Genomic DNA, 23,821 nt, shown 5'->3' on the forward strand with positions numbered 1-23,821 from the left:
CCAAAATTTTTCTATAATGAGCTTTGATAATTTTTGAAATGTAATTGTGCAGCATTTAAATTGTGTTTTGTCAATGAATGATTTATATAATATATTTCAAATTCTTTATTGTGCACCACTGAGTATTTTTATACTCAGCGATAGCTTATTTTGCTATCGCAGATAAGGGTAAGGAGAAAACAGCAGAGTGAGCTGCTACTGAAATGGTGAACTTCACTGATCCTTTTTGTATGGGTATTTATTTATACCCTTGTAATTATTTGATGTAAACATGGTAGTGTTCTATGTATCAATGTAAAATTGAGCAGTTGTATAATAAATTGAAATAATATTATTTTTGTATTTTATAATTATAAATTAAACTTGTGAATGTAAATTAGCTTTATTAAATGAAATGAAGAAATGTTTTGAGATGACAAACTTGGATTAAATTGTGAAATTATTTTGAAGTGGAATTGACTTGAGTTATGTTGAATTGAGATTATTTGGAGGTTGGGAGTTGTGGAAAAATTTATTGGAAGTATTTTTACAGGTTTTTGAAGAACTGTTTTCTCCAAATACAGACGGCACTCTGCCGAAATTTTTATAAAATTTGCGGAAGAATAAAATGAACAAAAATTTTTACTAATTTTGAGATTTCAATTAAATATTTTTAATTCCTACCAAAATGCTCACCATTTAAAAAATGTAAGAAAATGGTTTTAAAATCCCTTGTAGTGTACTTAATGAATTATCGGTAAGTGAAGTTCGGTAGTTCATTAGGTATTCTACGGGATCATGTTATGCCTTATAGAGGGTTAAGGTGTGACATGTTTTAGTGGTATCAGAGCATGTTTTTGCAATAAATTTTGACTATTTATGTGAATATTTCTTTGATAAGTACAACTGCTCAAGTGTCTTTAATTGATACACATGACATATTTACATCATGAATATGCACTAACGGAGGTCAACCTCCTTGTGTTTGATCTCAGAAAGTAGAAATTTTAGGAAAATGGAATGGAAGACGGAGATCATTCCGTGAAACAATATGTTGAGGCTGAGGTTCATGGGGAAGCCCCAGCACTCCAGAACGTGAGTAGGTCAGCCACTCCAGCTCCTACTTCAGCAACGCAGTTTTCTGCTCAGTTTGCACAGTAGATGGCTGCGTTTTTCCAACAAATGGCGGGAAATGTGCCACCCCTAGCTCAGATGCAAGCACTTGTAGCACAACCACAGCCCTCGGCTCGGCAATATGAAAAATTGATGAAATTTGGGGCCACCGAGTTTAAGGGCACTGTGGATCCACTGGAGGCAGAAGAGCTAAAGTTCGAGTATTCTGTTTCTTTGTTGCAAGGGGATGCGTATGAATGGTGGAAGACCATCCCCCACAGCCTGGTAGAACCTCCAGTCCTTACTTGGTCAAACTTTTTGAGGGAGTTTCGATAGAAGTGGGTCCCTAATGCATATGTGGATATGAAGTTACAAGAATTCCTAAGTTTGAAACAAGGGGACAGAACCATAGCAGAATATGAAAGAGACTTCTCTCGACTGAGCCACTACGCTGCAAGCTTAGTCTCCACCCCCAGAGATAGATGTAAGAGGTTTGAGGCCGGGTTAAGGCCGAATCTGAGAATGCAAGTTGTGGGTTTTTGACATCAGAATTTCTCTGAGTTGATCTCACAGGCCCTAGAACTGGAAAGGATAAAATCAGAAGGGGCAGTGAAGAAGGGTACACAAGAGAAAGAGAAGACTGAAAAGACTACTGGTCAAGCACTTGAAAGTGGTTCAGGGAAGAGGAAACAGTTTGGAGGATCCAGCTCTCGCAGATCTGGCAGAGGTAGATTCTCTGGCTAAAGACCACCCCGGTCTAGTTAGCAGACCCAACAAGCTTCTCGAGGATCTTTATCAGTCCGACAGTATGAAACCTGTGGTAGAACACACGGAGGGGTGTGTTTCAAGGCCATAGGTGCATGTTATAACTGTGGAGGGAGCGGACATTTCGCTAAGGATTGTACTAGTCCGCGCCGATCTGGACCTTCTGCTACATCTGAAGGATGAGCCCAAGTCTCTACACCTAGAGGGTCAAAGTTAGCTGCTAGAGGAAGAGGCATAGGTAGGGGTCCTGGTAACACTCCTGGAAGTTAAAGCACTGTTAACCAGCCAGTACCTAGTGGCGCACAAGTCAGAGTGTATACCATGCATCAAAAGGAGGAGGCTGAAACGTCAAACGTAGTAGTTGATATTTTCTCCATCCTTGACCAAGATGTATATGTGTTATTTGATCCTGGCTCCACACATTCGTTGTCACACCTCACCCCTCTGTAAGGCATAACATGATCCCATAGAATACCTAATGAACTATCGAACTTCACCTACCGATAACTCATTAAGTACACTACAAGGGATTTTAAATAATTTTCTTACTTTTGACAAGTGGTGAGCATTTTCTAATAGGAATTTAAAACATATGATTAAAAGTAAATCTAGTTAATATTTTTGGTCCATTTTGTTTTTCCGCAAATTTTATGATTAAAAGTAAATCTAGTTAATATTTTTGGTCCATTTTGTTTTTCCGCAAATTTTATACAAATTTTGACAGAGTTCTGTCTGTATTTTGAGAAACCAGTTCTTCAAATACCTGTAAAAAGTACTTCTAAAAATTTTTCTCAACAACTACTTAAATTTCACAATCAAACTCAATCCATTTCAATCAATTTCTCAAGTTCAAAATTCAATAATCCTCAAAATACTAGAAATACATTTCATTCAAATTAAATAAAATAGTTACACTCATATTTCATTAAAGACAAAACAATTTATACACATCCTTACAAATTTATATCAAAAGAAACACAAACGAAACTTTATTACAAACTTCATACAAATTTTTATACAAGCTGCTCAAGACCCATTTACATGTCCATACATTTATATGCAATACATACATCAAAAGAAATATTTACAGTTAGGGTATAAATTATACCCGAAGGCTTTAAGCTGATAGCTTTTCAAACCTTAGTAGCTCAGTCTGCTGCTCCTCTAGTCTCTGTATCTGCGACAGCAATAAAAGCCATCGCTGAGTACTAGGACTCAGCGGTGCACAACATACTAAAATAATCTTTATGCAGAATATAATCACATTTATTCAAAAATTTGACTAAACATAAGCATTAAACACAAAACATGAATTATGAAATTTTAATACAAACCAAGTTCATTTCGAAGTATCAAAACACATTTCATAAAACCCACAGTTAGATCATACCATTCGAAACAAATAGAATCTCAATAGCCAGAGGCTAAAGAGAAATCACATCACAAGGCTAGCTAGCTCAAATATATGGATATCCATTCACATCCTCTTCTATTGGCACACCTCAACACTTCTGCAGAGAAGGAATCAAAATTCGAAACTAATTACCTTCACTAGTCGTGCTAGTTAGGTGTTCAAATATATGGTCATGACACTGTAGTTTCAAAACTTATCTTAACAATTTGCCAAACATTGTCATTTCAATATACATAATAACTTTCAACAATTTAAATCAAAACATCATAAGAATGCCATAATTCAATATTTCACATTATTCAAAACAGTATGAAAAAGATGATTATAAAAGTATACGTCATGCACAAACCTCAAGCGAGTCGCCTCTTGGCCTTGACTCGGTTCCTCGGGTTTTTTCCCTGTATTCTTTTCAACTGAAACACACAATTTTACAATGTTTCAGTACTAGAACTTAACATAAATCCCAAAATAAATTTAGCTTCACATTTACCTAGTTCTAACGTGTTAAATTCGACGTTCTAGCAAATTTTGTGTTTCGGGTTACTATTCACTACACTATTGAAGTCAAATAATTGACTTTCTAAGGCTTAATAGGTATGGGAACTCCAACTTCACCCACATACCACATTTTGGTCACTAAACTTGTTGGTTTTAGTTGTTTACTCAAATCCTAAGTCTTTTAGGCAAATTTGGTAAATTTCAGTTTTGGAGTCCTAAGTTGCACTGTTCCATTGGTCACTTTATTGTTGGAATTTGGCAAAACTTTCTTCATAGAAAATGTTCCCCATTGTCTTAAGTTTATTCTCCTTTTTGAATCACCCCAATTGGAGTTTTGTAGCTCAAGTTATAGCCCAAATACAGTTACTGTTTACGTGCACTGTTCATGCTACAATTTTGGTTCTGGCAGATTATTGATCCAAATTCGTTCTATAATTTGATCAAGTTAAGTCCGTAATTTGGTCTAATTTCCTTCATAAGAAATGTTCTACTATGTCTTAGGTTTCTATCGGTTCAAGATTCACCTAAATCGGAGTTTTCTAGGGAGAGTTATAGCCATTGAAACTTTACTGTTCAAATGGCAATCCTGCAGTTTTGCAGGTTCAGTAACTCAAATTTGCTCAATAATTTGATAGGTTAATGGCATAATTTGGGTTGGTATTCTTCATGAAAGTTTTATATCTATATCTTATCTAATTACTGGTAAAATTTCAGGTCATTTTGACCTTCCTAGCTCGAGTTATGACCAAATGAACAATTGCTGTTCATTTGGTAAGTTTGTGCAGTGGCAGACTGCTCTTAACCAACTTTGGTCAATTGGTTCACTAGGTTTTGGTCACTTTTTGGGCAGGCTTCCTAAATGAAAATTGTGTTATGTTATGTCTATTTTCATTCCCAATTGGTGCCATATCAATTGGACTTGTAAAATTTCATTTTTGGTCCTTCAAAGTTGACTTGGTCATGCTGCCAGCAGCATGACCATTTACCCTACGAATTTGACTTTCATTCTAACAATTCCCACACATCTCCTTGGGTCATTATTGACCATTTTTCACTTCACAATAGGTCAAAGTCATCATTTATGCATTTCTCCAAAATTTGCCTCAAAACCCTAGGCCTCCAAACCCTAATCTCACTACTTAATTACCATTAGCAATTTCAAAGTTCCAATCTATAATCATTCAACTAATTAAGACTTTTAAACTCATTCTAATGCATCAAACCATACAATTTATGTTCCTTCTTCAAGCTGGCCGAAATTTAGTAATGGTCCTTCCCCCATATTTTTTTTTTCATTTCATTAATTCTAAGCTCATTTCAACCATTACATATGCATTTAAAATGGAAAAATAACAAGTTAACATACTAACCTCAACTATAATGTCAATTCTTCAATTTCTCTCCTCCTTTCTTCTTTCTTTCTTGTTCTTAGGTTGAGATTGCAAGGTCTAGTGAAGTTTTTAAGGGATTTATTAAGGTTGAGTGGAGGAATTAAAGCTTAAATGCAATCTTTAATGGAGAATTTTCATGGAGATGAGAGGGAAGAAGTGTGGCGGCAACAATGGGAAAAGAAGAAGTGATTTTCTTTTCTTTTTTCTCTTTTCTTTTCTTTCTTTATTTTAGTTATGGAAGACCACAAAAACCTAATTAATTAATTTAATAATTATACCTTTTATGGCATCATGCATGATGTCATCATCCTTTTTACTTTTTCATTTTTCTCTTTTTTTTTCTATTTTTCTATTAGTTCTTTAATTTAATTCTCGATTCTGAAATTTTTTTTCCTCCGATTTTATTTGACCGTTAGGTCAGGAATCAGCTCTTGGGGTCAATTCACCAAATTGCCCCTCGCCGGTTCATCACGGTTTGCAATTAATTCCATATTTCTTCCAGCTCCCTGACCTAATTATTTGACTTGCTTAACAGTTCTTTTTCGTGATTTTCTCTTTTCCACTGTGTTCATAAGGGTCCTAAGGATCGCAGCGTCACATTTTACTGTTCGAAATTTGAGTTTAAAATGACTTCGCAGTCGTTCCCGAGGAGGTCACCCATCGCTGTGACTCTCGACTCGTTTAACTTCTTATGTTATGTTTTTCTTATTTATACTTAACTAATTGAATATTACTAATTATTTGTGTTTATGGTTTTTCTAGTTGTCTTAAGTATGGTTCTAATCCCCTTAATTATCCAGACCGACACCGGTCACCGGAACAGTGAAATATACCAGGCTATACAAATAGGGGTGTTACAATTCCCCCCCCCCCCCCCCTTAAATAAATTTCGTCTCGAAATTTTACCTGGTATCAATCTCTGAACAGCTGTGGGTGTTGTCTCCTCATGTCCTCTTCTCGTTCCCAAGTAGCCTCCTGGCTCGAATGATGGTTCCAGAGCACTTTTACCAACGGTATCTGCTTGTTCCGTAGCTGCTTCACCTCATAAGCCAGAATCTTTTTGGGTTCTTCTTCATATGTGAGGTTTGGATTCACTTCAATTTCTTCTACCGGTAGTACATGAGATGGGTCTAATCGATACCTCCTCAACATAGACACATGGAAGACATTATGTATCTTTTCCAACTCTGGAGGTAGTGCCAACCGATATGCCAAAGGACCCACTCTTTCTAGAACCTCATATGGCCCAATGAAACGAGGACTCAGTTTCCCCTTTCTGCCGAATCTCATAATTTGAGGAATACTTTCTCACCCACTGCATACTCAATATCCCTTCTTTTCAAATTAATATAGGACTTCTAACGGTCCGATGCAGTCTTAAGTCGATCTCGGATCGCCCTGATCTACTCTTCAGTTTGCTGAACAATTTCGGGTCCAATCATCTTTCTTTCACCCACGTCATCCCAACACAACGGGGTTCTACATTTTCTGCCATACAAAGCTTCATATGGAGGCATCCCAATGCTTGATTGGTAGCTGTTGTTGTAAGCAAACTCAATCAAAGGCAAGTGTGTATCCCAACTGCCCTCAAACTCAATCGCACAAGCCCGTAGCATGTCCTCCAAGATCTGAATTACCCTTTCAGACTGGCCATCTGTCTGTCGATGCAATGCAGTACTGAAGTTCAATCTAGTTCCTAGGGCTCTCTGAAGACTACCCTAGAATCTAGAAGTGAACCTAGGATCTCTGTCTGACACGATGGATACTGCCACTCCATGCAGTCTCACAATCTCATCGATGTATAACTTGGCCAATCTTTTTAAATTGTAGTCCATCCGAACTGGCAGAAAATGAGCAGATTTAGTCAGTCCGTCAACAATGACCCAAACTGCATCATGACTCTTCTGTGTCCTCGGAAGTCCCATCACAAAATCCATCGTTATTCTCTCCCATTTCCACTCTAGTGCTGGTAGTGGATGTAATTACCCAGTTGGTACTTGATGCTCTGCCTTTACTTGCTGACAAGTTAGGCATTTGGATACAAACTCTGCCACATCTCTTTTTAAACCCATCCACCAGTAATGCTCCTTTAGCCCTCTATACATTTTTGTACCACCAGGGTGCATGGCAAAAGGAGACTCATGTGCTTCCTTCAAAATGATCTTCCTCAATTCAACATCATTAGGAACACATATTCTGCCTTGGTGTAACAGTAGACCATCATCTCTGATTGAGAATTCTGGTTTCTTGCCCTGCCTGACTTCTTCCAACAACTTCTGATACTTCTGATCATTCTGAGCAGCCATTCTAATTTGATCAATCAACACTGGCTGTACATGCCATGCAACTGCTGTCTGCCCATCATCATTAATCTCTAAGCTGGCATGCAATGATCTCAACTCATGTACCAAAGACAAAGGAGTAACCCATAGACTTGCCATAGTCTTGCGACTTAAGGCATCAGCCACAACATTAGCTTTCCCTGGCTGATAGTCTATCAGACATTCATAGTCTTTTATCAACTCTAACCATCTCCTCTGTCTCAAATTCAACTCTTTTTGGGTGCCCAAATACTTTAAACTCTTATGATCTGTATAGATGTAACACTTTTCCCCATACAAATAGTGTCTCCAGATCTTAAGAGCAAACACAATAGCTGCAAGCTCCAAATCATGTGTTGGATAGTTCCTCTCATGCGATTTTAGCTGGCGTGATGCATAGGCAATGACATTTCGATCTTGCATCAATACACAGCCTAACCCATTGTGAGAAGCATCACTATATACTGTGTATTCTTTACCCGTAGTAGGTAAAGTCAGGACTGGAGCTTCATTCAAACATTTCTTTAATTCATCAAAACTCTGTTGGCATTTATCCGTCCACTTAAATTTTACATCTTTTCTAAGTAGCTTGGTTAATGGAGATGCCAACATGGAGAATCCCTTCACAAATCTCTCAGTAGTATCCTAAACCTAAAACTACGATTTCTCGTGACATTTAGGTGGCCTCCAATTAAGGACAGCTCCAATCTTACTTGGATCTACCTTGATGCCCTCTTCTAATACTACATGCCCTAAGAAAGATATTTCTTTCAGCCGAAATTCACACTTCGACAATTTGGCATATAGCTGTTTCTCCCTCAAAGTCTACAGTACAATCCGCAGATGTCTATCATGCTCTTCTGCATTCCTCGAATAGACTAATATATCATCTATGAATACCACAACAAACTGGTCGAGGTATGGTCTGAAGATAGTGTTCATCAGATCCATAAAAGCAGCCGGAGCATTAGTTAACCAAAATGGCATGACTAGGAATTCATAATGGCCATAGGGGGTTCTGAAGGCAGTTTTATGAATACTCTGCTCTTGTACTTTCAGCTGATAATAACCTGATCTCAGGTCAATTTTGGAGAACACAGCTGCACCCCTCAACTGATCAAACAAGTCATCAATACGGGGCAATGGATATCTGTTCTTTATTGTCACCTTATTCAACTGCCGATAGTCAATGCATAACTGGAGAGTGCCATCCTTCTTCTTAACAAACAATACTGACGCTCCCCAAGGTGACACACTAGGGCGGATAAAGCCCTTATCAAGTAATTCTTGCAACTGCACTTTCAACTCTTTCAATTCTGTAGGTGCCATTCTATATGGCGTTATGGAGATTGGGTCCACACCAAGCATAACATTAATCTCAAACTGCACCTCTCTTTCTGGAGGTAATCCTGGCAATTCATCAGGAAATACATCCGGAAAATCACATACAGTAGGGATGTCCCTTAGTCTTTGGACTCCCACTTGGGTGTCTATCACATGTGCCAAGTATGCTTCACACCTTCTCGATCATTCTTCCGCTAGTGCAAATTGAAATGATATTTGATGGCAGTAAATGCCTCTCCCTGTGTATTACCACATCACCGTACAGAGGGAGACCAAAAGTGACTGTCTTCAATCTACAATCAATCATGGCGTGATGCCTGGCTAACCAATCCATGCCCAAGATAATATCATACTCTCTGAAGGGCATTTCAATCAAGTCTGACAGGAAAACATGTCCTTGGATCACCAAATGATAGTCTCTATAAGTTCTATTGACCCGGACCTCTTGTCCTAATGGACTAGTTACTAGCACTTCAAAATCCATTTGCACACATGGAACAGCAAGTGAACTGACTATGCTAGCACTAACATATGAATGGGTTGAACCCGGATCAAACAACACAAATACATCTTGATCAGAGATAGAGAATGCACCAGCTACCACATCAGAAGTCTCAGCCTCTTCTCGCTGTCTCATTGTGTAGATTCTGGTTGAAGCACTTTCTTGTCCTGACTGACCAACTGTGCCCTGACTACCTGAAGCAGTGCCTCTACCTCTACCTCTTCCTCTGCCAACTGACGGTGAACCTTTGGGAGCAGGACTCTAAATAGATCCCTCGGCAGTAGTAGGAGCTGGACCATATATCGAAGATAGAGCACTAGTGCAGTCTCTTGCCAAATGACCCTTGCCTCCGTAGTTAAAGTAGGCTCCAGTGGCCCAATAGCACTCCCCCCCATGAATCTTGCCACAAGTCTCACAGGGGCGGGCAGAATGTGAACCCCTGCTCGACTGCTGACCAGACCTAGGGGGTCTTTGTCCAGAAAATCTTCCTCTACCAAATCTTCCACCTCGACCCCTGCTGGGTCCACTAAACTCCGAGCACCAGAACTCTGTTCAACTAATTTTTCCCTCTTGTCTTTTTCTGATTTCTCAGCTTTTTCTGATTTTTCTTTCATTGGGGCTGCTTCTGATTCAATTCTCTCCAGTTCAAGTGCTTGAGACATAAGCTCTGAGAAGTTACTGTGTCAAAATCCCATAACTTGCATCCTTATGCTAGGCTTCAAAGCCGTCTCAAATCTCTCACACCTAGCCTTGCTGGTAGTAAGGAGACTCCTAGCATAATGTCTTAAGCGGGAGAACTCTCTCTCATACTCTGCCACTGTTCTGTTGCCTTGTTTTAGACTCAGAAACTCTTGTAACTTCTGATCAACATATGCATCTGGGATGTATTTCTGTCTGAACTCTCTGATGAAGTCATCCCAGGTCAGCACTGGTGGTTCAGCTAAGCTGTGGGGGATGGTCTTCCACCAATCATACACATCTCTTGCAGTAGAGACACAGAATACTCAAACTTCAGTTCATCTTAGCAGTGCAGCTTCTTAAATACTCTGTCCATTCTTTCAAGCCATTGCTCTGCCTCTAAAGGGTCCACTGTACCCTTAAATTCTGCAGCCCCATACTTCAGTAATTTATCATATTGTCTAGCTGGAGGCAGTGGTTGTGTCACAGGTATCTGGGGTGGAGCTTGAGCAGGCATACCCCTAGCCATTTGTTGAAACATCGCAGCCATCTGTTGTGTGAACTATGCAGGAAACTGCGGCATTTGTGGGGCTGGTGCTGCTGACCCACTAACATTCTGCAAAGCTGGGGCTTCCCCTTGTGCCTCAGCTTCAATAGACTGCTCAACTAAGCGATCCCCTTCTTCCATTTCAATCTGAAGTTAGGGCGTCTCCTGAATAAATAACAGATGGAGATTTTCCCCCGTTAGTTCATATCCATGATGTAATGCACTGTATGTAACAATTATGGACATTGAGCAGTTGTACTTAACAAAGAAAAACACAAATTCACAAGTTAAAACATACTTGAAAAATTTGCTCTGATACCACTAAAACATGTCACACCTCACCCCTCTGTAAGGCATAACATGATCCCGTAGAATACCTGATGAACTACCGAACTTCATCTACCGATAACTCATTAAGTACCCTACAAGGGATTTTAAATAATTTTCTTACTTTTGACAAGTGGTGAGCATTTTCTAATAGGAATTTAAAACATATGATTAAAAGTAAATCTAGTTAATATTTTTAGTCCATTTTGTTTTTTCGCAAATTTTATAAAAATTTTGACAGAGTTCTATCTGTATTTTGAGAAACCAGTTCTTCAAATACCTGTAAAAAGCACTTCTAAAAATTTTTCTCAACAACTACTTCAATTTCACAATCAAACTCAATCCATTTCAATCAATTTCTCAAGTTCAAAATTCAATAATCCTCAAAATACTAGCAATAAATTTCATTCAAATTAAATAAAATAGTTACACTCATATTTCATTAAAGACAAAACAATTTATACACATCCTTACAAATTTATATCAAAAGAAACACAAACTAAACTTTATTACAAACTTCATACAAATTTTTGTACAAGCTGCTCAAGACCCATTTACATGTCCATACATTTATATGCAATACATACATCAAAAGAAATATTTACAGTTAGGGTATAAATTATACCCGAAGGCTTTAAGCTGATAGCTCTTCACACCTCAGCAGCTTAGTCTGCTGCTCCTTTAGTCTCTCAGATCTGACAAAGAATAAAGCCATCGCTGAGTACTAGGACTCAGTGGTGCACAACATACTAAAATAATCTTTATGCAGAATATAATCACATTTATTCAAAAATTTGACTAAACATAAGCATTAAACATAAAACATGAATTATGAAATTTTAATACAAACCAAGTTCATTTCGAAGTATCAAAACACATTTCATAAAACCCACAGTTAGATAATACCATTCGAAACAAATAGAATCTCAATAGCCAGAGGCTAAAGAGAAATCACATCACAAGGCTAGCTAGCTCAAATATATGGATATCCATTCACATCCTCTTCTACTGGCACACCTCAACACTTCTGCAGAGAAGGAATCAAAATTCGAAACTAATTACCTTCACTAGTAGTGCTAGTGAGGTGTTCAAATATATGGTCATGACACTGTGGTTTCAAAACTTATCTTAACAATTTGCTAAACATTTTCATTTCAATATACATAATAACTTTCAACAATTTAAATCAAAACATCATAAGAATGCCATAATTCAATATTTCTCATTATTCAAAACAGTATGCAAAAGATGATTATAAAAGTATACGTTGTGCACAAACCTCAAGCGAGTCGCCTCTTGGCCTTGACTCGGTTCCTCTGGTTTTTTACTGGTATTCTTTTCAACTGAATCGCACAATTTTACAATGTTTCAGTACTAGAACTTAACATAAATCCCAAAATAAATTTAGCTTCATATTTACCTAGTTCTAACGTGTTAAATTCGACGTTCTCGAAATTTTTGCGTTTCGGGTTACTATTCACTATACTATTCAAGTCAAATAATTGACTTTCTAAGGCTTAATAGGTATGGGAACTCCAACTTCACCCACATACCACATTTTGGTCACTAAACTTGTTGGTTTTGGTTGTTTACTCAAATCCTAAGTCTTTTAGGAAAATTTGGTAAATTTCAGTTTTGGAGTTCTAAGTTGCACTATTCCATTGGTCACTTTATTGTTGGAATTTGGCAAAACTTTCTTCATAGAAAATGTTCCCCATTATCTTAAGTTTATTCTCCTTTTTGAATCACCCCAATTGGAGTTTTGTAGCTCAAGTTATAGCCAAAATACAGTTACTGTTCACGTGCACTGTTCATGCTGCAATTTTGGTTCTGGCAGATTTTTTATCCAACTTCGTTCAATAATTTGATCAAGTTAAGTCCATAATTTGGTCTAATTTCCTTCATACGAAATGTTCTACTATCTCTTAGGTTTCCATCGGTTCAAGATTCACCTAAATTGGAGTTTTCTAGGGAGAGTTATAGCCATTGAAACTTTACTGTTCAAATGGCAATCCTGCAGTTTTGCAGGTTCAGTAACTCAATTTTGCTCAATAATTTGATTAGGTTAATGCCATAATTTGGGTTAGTGTTCTTCATGAAAGTTTTAGATCTATATCTTATCTAATTACTGGCAAAATTTCACATCATTTTGACCTTCCTAGCTCGAGTTATGACCAAATGAACAATTACTGTTCATTTGGTCAGTTTGTGCAGTGGCAGACTACTCTTAACCAACTTTGGTCAATTGGTTCACTAGGTTTTGGTCACTTTTTAGGCAGGCTTCCTAAATGGAAATTGTGTCATTTTATGTCTATTTTCATTCCCAATTGGTGCCATATCAATTGGACTTGTAAAATTTCATTTTTGGTCCTTCAAAGTTAACTTGGTCATGCTGCCAGCAGCATGACCATTTACTCTACGAATTTGACTTTCATTCTAACAATTCCCACAGATCTCCTTTGGTCATTATTGACCATTTTTCACTTCACAATAGGTCAAAGTCATCATTTATGCATTTCTCCAAAATTTGCCTCAAAACCCTAGGCCTCCAAACCCTAATCTCACTACATAATTACCATTAGCAATTTCAAAGTTCCAATCTATAGTCATTCAACTAATTAAGACTTTTAAACTCATTCTAATGCATCAAACCATACAATTTATGTTCCTTCTTCAAGCTGGCCAAAATTTAGCAATGGTCCTTCCCCCATATTTTTATTTCATTTCATTAATTCTAAGCTCATTTCAACCATTACATATGCATTTAAAATGGAAAAATAACAAGTTAACATACTAACCTCAACTATAATGCCAATTCTTCAATTTCTCTCCTCCTTTCTTCTTTCTTTCTTGTTCTTAGGTTGAGATTGCAAGGTCTAGTGAAGTTTTTAGGGGATTTATTAAGGTTGAGTGGAGGAATTAAAGCTTAAATGCAAGCTTTAATGGAAAATTTTCATGGAGATGAGAGGGAAGAAGTGTGGCGGCAACAAAGGGAAAAGAAGAAGTGATTTTTGTTTCTTTTTTCTCTTTTCTTTTCTTTATTTATTTTAGTTATGGAAGACCACAAAAAGCTAATTAATTAATTTATTAATTATACCTTTTATGGCATCATGCATGATGTCATCACCCTTTTTACTTTTTCATTTTTCTCTTTTTTTTTTCTATTTTTCTATTAGTTCTTTAATTTAATTCTCGATTCCGAAATTTTCTTTTCTCTGATTTTATTTGACAGTTAGGTCAGGAGTCAGCTCTCGAGGTCAATTGACCAAATTGCCCCTCGCCGGTTCATCCCGGTTTGCAATTAATTCAATATTTCTTCTGGCTCCCTGACCTAATTATTTGACTGGCTTAACAGTTCTTTTTCATGATTTTCTCTTTTCCACTATGTTCATAAGGGTCCTAAGGACCGCAGCGTCACATTTTACGGTTCGAAATTTGAGTTTAAAATGACTTCACAGTCATTCCCGAGGAGGTCACCCATCACTGTGACTCTCGGCTCGTTTAACTTCTTATGTTCTATTTTTCTTATTTATACTTAACTAATTGAATATTACTAATTATTTGTGTTTATGGTTTCTCTAGTTGTCTTAAGTATGGTTCTAATCCCCTTAATTATCCGGACCGACACCGGTCACCGGAATAGTGAAATATACCAGGCTATACAAATAGGGGTGTTACATTCATATGTTAGTGCTAGTGTGATGTGTTCTACTGCTATTTAGTGTGTACCAATGGACTATGATGTGCTAGTAACTAGTCCATTAAGCCAGGAGGTCAGGGTAAATTGACTATATAGGGACTATCCTTTGGTGATCCAAGGACACACTTTTCTGTCTAATTAGATTAAAATGCCCTTCAGAGATTATGACATTATTTTGGCCATGGATTGGTTAGCCAGGCATCATGCAATGATTGACTATAGACTGAAGACAGTCACTTTTGGTCTCCCTCAGTATGGTGATGTAGTAATACATGGGGAGAGGCAGTTATTGCCTTCAAACATCATTTCAGCTGCACTGGCCAGAAAAATGATTAGGAAGGGGTGTAAGTGTCACACCTTACCCCTCCGTAAGGCATAACATGACCCCGTAGAATACTTAATGAACTACCAAACTTCACCTGCCGATAACTCATTAAGTACCCTACAAGGGATTTTAAAACAATTTTCTTACATTTTGGAAGTGGTGAGCATTTTGGTAGGAATTAAAAACCATTTATTCAAAGTTTAAATACTAGTAAAAATTTTTGTCCATTTAAATTTTTCCGCAAATTTTATAAAAATTTTGACAGAGTTCCGTTTGTAATTGGAGAAAACAGTTCTTCAAATACCTGAGAAAAACACTTCAAAAATTTTATCACAACTCCCAACCTCCAATAAATCTCAATAAACTCAATTCAAGTCACTTCAAAGTAATTCCACAATACAAATCAAAATTCATCATCTCAAAATATTTAATACTTCATTCACAAGGCATAAAACATGAAATTCACATGTACAAATATTAAATTTACAGAAGGAAATCCAAAATAATATTATTTCAATTTATTTACAACTGCTCAACTTACATTGATACATACAACATTTCCATATTTACATCAAAATTATCTACAAGGGTATAAAATAATACCCGTACAAAATGATCGATGTGGTCCACAATTCGATAGCAGCTCACTCTGCTGCTTTCTCCTTGCTCTTATCTGCGATAGCAAAATAAGCTATCGCTGAGTATAAAAATACTCAGTAGTGCACAATAAAAATTTAAAATGCAATAAATAAATCATTCATTAATGAAACACCATTTAAATTATTCTCAATCATATTTCACAAATATCAAAACTCATAACAACTCCATTTAGTCAAATAATTCATTAATCACAGTGTTGCCAAAATTATATACACAACTTAAGCCATGACATAAAATTTCTTATCAATGCCGTGTTGTACACCACGACAAAGCAATCTCAATCCCATTAATCGAAATCAATGAGGGAGGTGGCTAGCTAGCTAATGAGTACTCATCCGATCTCAACCTCAACTGGCAAGCCAGAGAGGGAGGAAAATAAACGATCTCAACCCCATAAATGGAGGAGGAATAATGTGATACTGTCATGCTAAGTGTGAACATAAAATCAATTCAAAACAATTTATTCAAACAATTTATGAGAAATCTGATAAATTTCCAAAGTCACATTTACGATTATAAAATGGCAACACAGTACATAATTAATCAAAGAAGTCAAATTTTTGAGATTAAAATATTTAAACAATTATTATTATGCACAAACCTGACGCGAGTCGCCTTTAGGCCTTAACCCAGTCTCTTTGAGTTTCCAAGTTTTTTCAACTGAAACACAAAGTTTCACAGTGTTTTAGTACCATAACTTAGCATAACTCCAAAAATAAATTTAACTTCATTTTTACTAGCTCTATTGCGTTAAATTCGACATTCTCAAAGTTTTTGTGTTTCGGGTTACTATTCACTACACTATTCAAGTCAAATTGTTGACTTTTTAAGGCTTAATAGGTATGGGAACTCCAACTTCACCCACATACCACATTTTGGTCATTAAATTTGTTGGTTTTGGTCATTTTCTCAAAGATTAAGTCCTTTTGGCCAAATTGTCAAATTTTCAGTTTCGGTGCTCCAAGTTGCACTGTTCCATTGGTCAATCTATTGTTAGAATTTGGCAAACCTTTCTTCATAGAAAATGTTCCTTATTGTCTTAAGTTTATTCCCATTTATGGATCACCCCAATTGGAGGTTTGTAGCTCAAGTTATGGCCATTTGAACTAGGGTTGCTGGATTGAAAACAACCCAGATTTTCTGGGCAAATTTTGGTGCTGGTAGATTTGAGTCACCAACTTGGGGCGGCCAAATGGCTTAGTTGCTGGCAGAATTTGGACTTGTGTTCTTCATGAAAGTTTTAGGTCTATATCTCATCTAACCACTGGTAAAATGTCAGGTCATTTTGACCTGCCTAGCTCGAGTTATGACCAAATGAACAAACACTGTTCATTTGGTCAGTTTGTATCTGATGTGCATCTGCTCTTATTCAACTTTGGTCAATTGGTTCACTAAGTTTTGGTCACTTTTTGGGCATGGTTCCTAAATGAAAATTGTGTCATTTTATGTCTATTTTCATCCCCAATTGGTGCCATATCAATTGGACTTGTAAAATTTCAGTTTTGGTCCTTCAAAGTTAACTTGGTCATGCTGCCAGCAGCATGACCATACAACCTCCGAATTTAGCTTCCATTCCAACAATTCAAACACAACTCATTTGGTCACAATTGACCATTTTTCACTTCACAATAGGTCAAACATGCCATTTACTCATTTCTTACATTTTTGGTTCACAAACCCTAAGTCCCAAAAGCCTAACTCACTTAATTGTTGCAATTAACGAAATTCAAAGCTCTCAACCATAATCAATCAACTAAGGGAGGTCCATAAATTCATTCAAACCCATCAAATTCATTCAAATCATACTCCCCTTCAACAAGCCAAAATTTCAGTTTAGTCCTCCCCCCCATATTTTTATTTCATTTCATTAGCTCTAAGCTCATTTCAACAACTAATTATGCATTTAAAATGGAAAAATAACAAGTTAACATACTAACCTCAACTTTAATACCAAATCTTCAATTTTTCTCCTCTTTTCTTCTTTCTTTCTTGTTCTTAAGTTGAGATTACAAGCTCTAGCGAGGTTTTTAGGGGATTTATTGAGGTTGAGTGAAGGAATTAAAGCTTAACTGCAAGCTTTAATGGAGGGTTAGCAATGGTGAAATGAAGAAGAGAGTGAGGCGGCACCAAGGAGAAGAAGAAGAGATTTTTCTTTTTTTTTTTCTATTAGTTCTTTAATTTAATTCTCAATTCCGAAATTTTCTTTTCTCCGATTTTATTTGACAGTTAGGTCAGGAGTCAGCTCTCGGGGTCAATTGACCAAATTGTCCCTCGCCGGTTCATTCTGGTTTGCAAATAATCAAATATTTCTTCCGGCTCTTTGACCTAATTATTTGACTGACTTAACAGTTCTTTTTCGTGATTTTCTCTTTTCCACTGTGTTCATAAGGGTCCTAAGGACCGCAACGTCATATTTTATGGTTCGAAATTTGAGTTTAAAATGACTTCGCAGTAGTTCCCGAGGAGGTCACCCATCGCTGTGACTCTTGGCTCGTTTAACTTCTTATGTTCTGTTTTTCTTATTTACACTTAACTAATTGAACATTTCTAATTATTTGTGTTTATGGCTTCTCAAGTTGTCTTTAGTATGGTTCTAATCTCCTTAATTGTCCGGACCGACATCGATCACCGGAATAGTGAAATCTACCAGGCTATGCAAACGGGGGTGTTACAATTCTCCCCCCCTTAAAATAAATTTCGTCTCGAAATTTTTACCTGGTATCAATCTCTGAACATCTGTGGGTGTTGTCTCCTCATGTCCTCCTCTCATTCCCAAGTAGCCTCCTAGCCCGAATGATGGTTCCACAGCACTTTTACCAACGGTATCTGTTTGTTCCGTAGCTGCTTCACCTTATAAGCCAGAATCTTTATGGATTCTTCTTCATATGTGAGGTTTGGATTCACTTCAATTTCTTCTACTGGTAGTACATGAGATGGGTCTGATCGATACCTCCTCAACATAGACACATGGAAGACGTTATGTATCTTCTCCAACTCTGGAGGTAGTGCCAAACGATAAGCCAAAGGACCCACTCTTTCCAATATCTCATATGGCCTGATAAACCGAGGACTTAGTTTCCCCTTCCTGCCTAATCTCATAATCCTCTTCCAAGAAGAAACCTTGAGGAAAACTTTCTCACCCACTGCATACTCAATATCCCTTCTTTTCAAATCAATATAGGACTTCTGACAGTCTGATGCAGCTTTAAGTGGATCTTTGATCACCCTGATTTTCTCTTCAGTCTGTTGAACAATTTCGTGTCCAATCATTTTTCTTTCACCCACGTCATCCCAACACAACGGGGTTCTACATTTTCTGCCATACAAAGCTTCATATGGAGGCATCCCAATGCTTGATTGGTAGCTGTTATTATAAGCAAACTCAATCAAAAGCACGTGTGTATCCCAACTACCCTCAAACTCAATCACACAAGCCCGTAGCATGTCCTCCAAGATCTGAATTACCCTCTCAAACTGGCCATCTGTCTGTGGGTGGAATGCAGTACTGAAGTTCAATCTAATTCCTAGGGCTCTCTGAAGACTACCCCAGAATCTAGAAGTGAACCTAGGATCTCTGTCTGATACAATGGATACTGGCACTCCATGAAGTCTCACAATCTCATCAATGTACAACCTGGCCAATCTGTCCAAACTGTAGTCCATACGGACTAGCAGAAAATGAGCAGACTTAGTCAGTCTATCGACAATGACCCATATTGCATCATGACTCTTCTGTGTCTTTGGAAGTCCCATCAAAAAATCCATAGTTATTCTTTCCCATTTCCATTCTAGCACTGACAGTGGATGTAACAACCTAGTTGGTACTTGATGCTCTGCCTTTACTTGCTGACAAGTCAGGCATTTGGATACAAACTCTACCACATCTCTTTTTAAACCCATCCACCAGTAATGCTCCTTTAGCCCTCTATACATTTTTGTACCACCAGGGTGCATGGCAAAAGGAGACTCATGTGCTTCCTTCAAAATGATCTGCCTTAAATCAACATCATTTGGAACACATATTCTACCCTAGTATTGCAATAGACCATCATCTCTGATTGAGAACTCTGGTTTCTTGCCCTGCCCAACTTCTTCCAATAGCTTCTGATACTTTTCATCATTCTGAGCAGCCATTCTGATCTGATCAATTAACACTGGCTGTACATGCCATGCAACTGCTGTCTGCCTATCATCATTAATCTCTAAGCTGGAATGCAGTGACCTTAACTCATGCAACAAAGACAAAGGAGTAACCCGTAGACTTGCCATAGTCTTGCGACTTAGGGCGTCAGCTACAACATTAGCTTTCCCTGGCTGATAGTCTATTAGGCAATCATAGTCTTTTATCAACTCTAACCATCTCCTCTGTCTCAAATTCAACTCTTTCTGGGTGCCCAAATACTTCAAACTCTTATGATCTGTGTAGATGTAACACTTCTCCCCATACAAATAATGCCTCCAGATCTTAAGAGCAAACACAATGGCTGCAAGCTCCAAGTCGTATGTCGGATAATTCCTCTCATGCGGTTTTAGTTGGCGTGATGCATAGGCAATGACATTTCGATCTTGCATCAACACACAACCTAACCCATTGTGAGAAGCATCGCTGTAAACTGTATATTCTTTACCCGATGTAGGTAAAGTCAAGACTGAAGCCTCAGTCAAACATCTTTTCAATTCATCAAAACTTTGCTGGCATTTCTCCATCCACTGAAATTTCACATCCTTTCTAAGTAGCTTGGTCAATGGAGATGCCAACATGGAGAATCCCTTCACAAATCGACGGTAATATCCAGCTAACCCCAGAAAACTGCGAATCTCCGTGACATTTCTGGGTGGCTTCCAATTAAGGACAGCTTCAATCTTGCTAGGATCTACCTTAATACCCTCTGCTGATACTATGTGCCCCAAAAAGGATATCTCCTTCAGCCGAAATTCACATTTCGACAATTTGGCATATAGTTGTTTCTCCCTCAAAGTTTGCAGTACAATCCGCAAATGTCTATCATGATCTTCTGTATTCCTCGAATAGACCAATATATCATCAATAAATACCACAACAAACTTGTCGAGGTATGGTCTGAAGATAGTGTTCATCAGATCCATAAAAGCAGCCGGAGCATTAGTTAACCCGAATGGCATGACCAAGAACTCATAATGGCCATAGCGGGTCCTGAAGGCAGTTTTAGGAATTCTTTGCTCTTATACGCTCAAATTGATAATAACTCGATCTCGTGTCAATTTCGAGAACATACCGCACCCCTCAACTGATCAAACAAGTCATCAATACGGGGCAATGGGTATCTATTCTTTATTGTCACCTTATTCAACTGCCGATAGTCAATGCATAACCAGAGAGTGCCACCTTTCTTCTTAACAAACAACACTGGCGCTGTGACACCCCTTACCCGTCTACAGTATATCCGAGTAAGCTATGTCACACGGTGTACCAGAACACTCCATTTTATCTTAATTATTTTTATTCTTCCTTAATTAATTTTTTAGATAGTTTTGAATATAACTTGTGAAATATAATTCATTTAAGTCATTTATTGAAATTATAATTTATTTGAGGTTCCGAAAATTTTATAGAAAATCCGGCAGAGTATCGGCTAAAAATGGAGAAAACAGTTCTTCGGAACCTGTGAAAAACACTTCCAATAATCATGTTCAATCATTCTCAAACTCCAATATCAAAATCTCAATATAATTTTTATTGTCAACAACATCTCCATTTCTCAATCATTCATTTCTCATGGTACTCATATATAAGCAATAAGTAATACTCAAATTTTTCCATTCATAATCACAATTTTCATTATTTACATGAATATCAAAATACATTACATAAGTTTCATTTACACAAAAGAAAATAAAAGTTAGTTACAAAATACCAAAATGAAACCAAGTGTCCTACCAATGCACTGAAGATGGTGAGGTGACACGGACACTATGCAGAGCTGCAGGAGGTCTCACCCAGTCTGTGGTCTACTGGGCTCTCGGTCAATATCTCTAGAACCTACGCGTGGCAAAAGCAACGCGCTAAGCAATAATGCTTAGTGGTGCCAGTAATAAAATAAAAAGAAATAACATAAAATAAATATGCAGTGAATATATTGGTTTATTATTGCAAATAAATTTTCGATGAGTATTTGTAGTCTTACTTATTTTGTACTTGTCATATTCATTATTTCATTAAATTTGTCCACTTTTATTTTTGGTTGCCCAAGTAACCTATACTGGATGACTGGATCGATAAACGTAACCGCATCGGATATCAAGTACCTCGGGCCGTCACACCATCGGTCACATATGTATCTTCCGGTGTGCAACAGAACAGCTAATAAGCTGTAATGACATCAGGCACAAGGCCAAATCTCAATACAAGGTCAGAATGGCTAAAAGCCATGAAATCACAGAATGGCATAATGCCATGTGCAGTACTGCTAACTGAACCCTATTTGCATGCCAAACTATCCAAACCAATCTTGTTAGGTAGACTAGGGCATTTGATACTTTTGAATTTTGAAATTTTTGAATTTCAAGCTTTGGTGTTACTATTCACTTTATTAGTCAGCAAAAATGTTGACTTTTGCATAGAAAATAGGTACATTGGTTTTAACACTCCCAACATACCACATTGTGTATTCAAAACTTGTTGGCATTAATCACCAATACCATTTCTAAGCTTAAAACTAATGGAGCAGAATTTTTAGTTTTTATACCCTAACTTTACTGTTCCATTAGTTACTGTTGCAGTGAGAATTTGAGAAAATAATAAACATGAAAGTTGTTCCTTATTGTGTGTAGTTGAATTTATTTTTTTGAATCACTCTATTTGGAGTTTTGTAGCTTAAGTTATGGTCTAAAAACCACAACTGGCCGGATTGAAAAATTTCAGAACTGACCATATCTGCAGTGCAGTAAATAGTGACTGCAACTGCCTTGATGGATAGGTTATGGTCAAAATTTGGGATAGGTTTCTTCATGAAAGTTGTTGTTCTATATCTTAGCTTGTTTCTGTAAAAATTTCAGGTCAATTGGGCCATTCTACAATGAGTTATGGCCAAATGAACAATCACTGTTCTTTTGGTCATTCTGCAGAATCTAGTGGCAGGACATCCGGATTGGGGCAAGTTTTTGGTCCACTTGCTTTGGTCTTTTGGGCATGGTTTCTTCACCAAAATTGTAACATTATGTGTCTAGTTTCATGTCCAATTGGCCAAACACCAATTGAACCTACACAGCCCAAGTTATGGCTGTCCAAACAGGCTGGACTCACAGCCACCCTGCTGGTTTCACTAGGCAGCATACCAAATCAGTTTTCTAATGCTACAATTCACTCCAAGTTATGATCAAATTACCTCAAATGGTCACTAATTGACCATTAGAATGTTCATATACCATTTCATGAGCAAACCCTAATTTTTTTTCAAGTCTCCAAGTTCTCAAAGTTAAATTTATACATTAAACTTACAATTTCAACTTAAATCATGTTCTTAAACATGAATTGAGTGAGAGAGAATAAATTGGGCACTAACCTCTTTTGCTAACTTTTCCAAGTCTCCAAAACTCCCTTCTTCCTTCTTCTTTTTGCTGGCTAGAGGTTTTTCTGAAGGAACGGAAGCGTGAAAAACACAAGTTTATACCATTGAATTCAAAAATTTTCACCTAGGGTCATATGCATCATGCAAGATTTATTTTTTATATATTTTATTTCAATGATAAACAACATATTAAAACTCTTTTAATATGTTTTTGGATCTGTATTTTCCATTTAAGATTTTAAAATTAATCATATTAATTTTAGAACCCTAGATTAAATCAAGAACGATTACACTAACCTCTTGATGCACTGCAGCGTGTCTGCGCTTTTGAGATTCGTCTTCAGGACACCAGATGTTGTCCCTCTAGCTTGTCCACACCAAGAACACCTATGGAAGCCCTTGAAGAGCTTCTAAAGCTTTTTCTATTAATTAGAAAATCAAGTTCTGCCTTTTAAGAGATTAAAGATGTAAACATGACACTAGAAACAATTTCTAGTGTTCTTAATTCAAGAGATTGATGGCTAATCTCTTTGAATTGATGAGAGATGAAGAAGAAGAGATAAAAACCCTCAAAGTGGCGTGACAAAGGAGTGTGGCTGCTGGTTGTGTTTTATTTTCTCATAACAACACTTAAATAGCTAGGTTAACACATTAGACCCTTGCCACATGTCACCCTTTGATTAGCTCTAGGTTTAAGTGACCCAATCACA

The sequence above is a fragment of the Hevea brasiliensis genome, chromosome 4 (genome assembly GCF_030052815.1).
Source record: "Hevea brasiliensis isolate MT/VB/25A 57/8 chromosome 4, ASM3005281v1, whole genome shotgun sequence".
Taxonomy (NCBI): domain Eukaryota; kingdom Viridiplantae; phylum Streptophyta; class Magnoliopsida; order Malpighiales; family Euphorbiaceae; genus Hevea; species Hevea brasiliensis.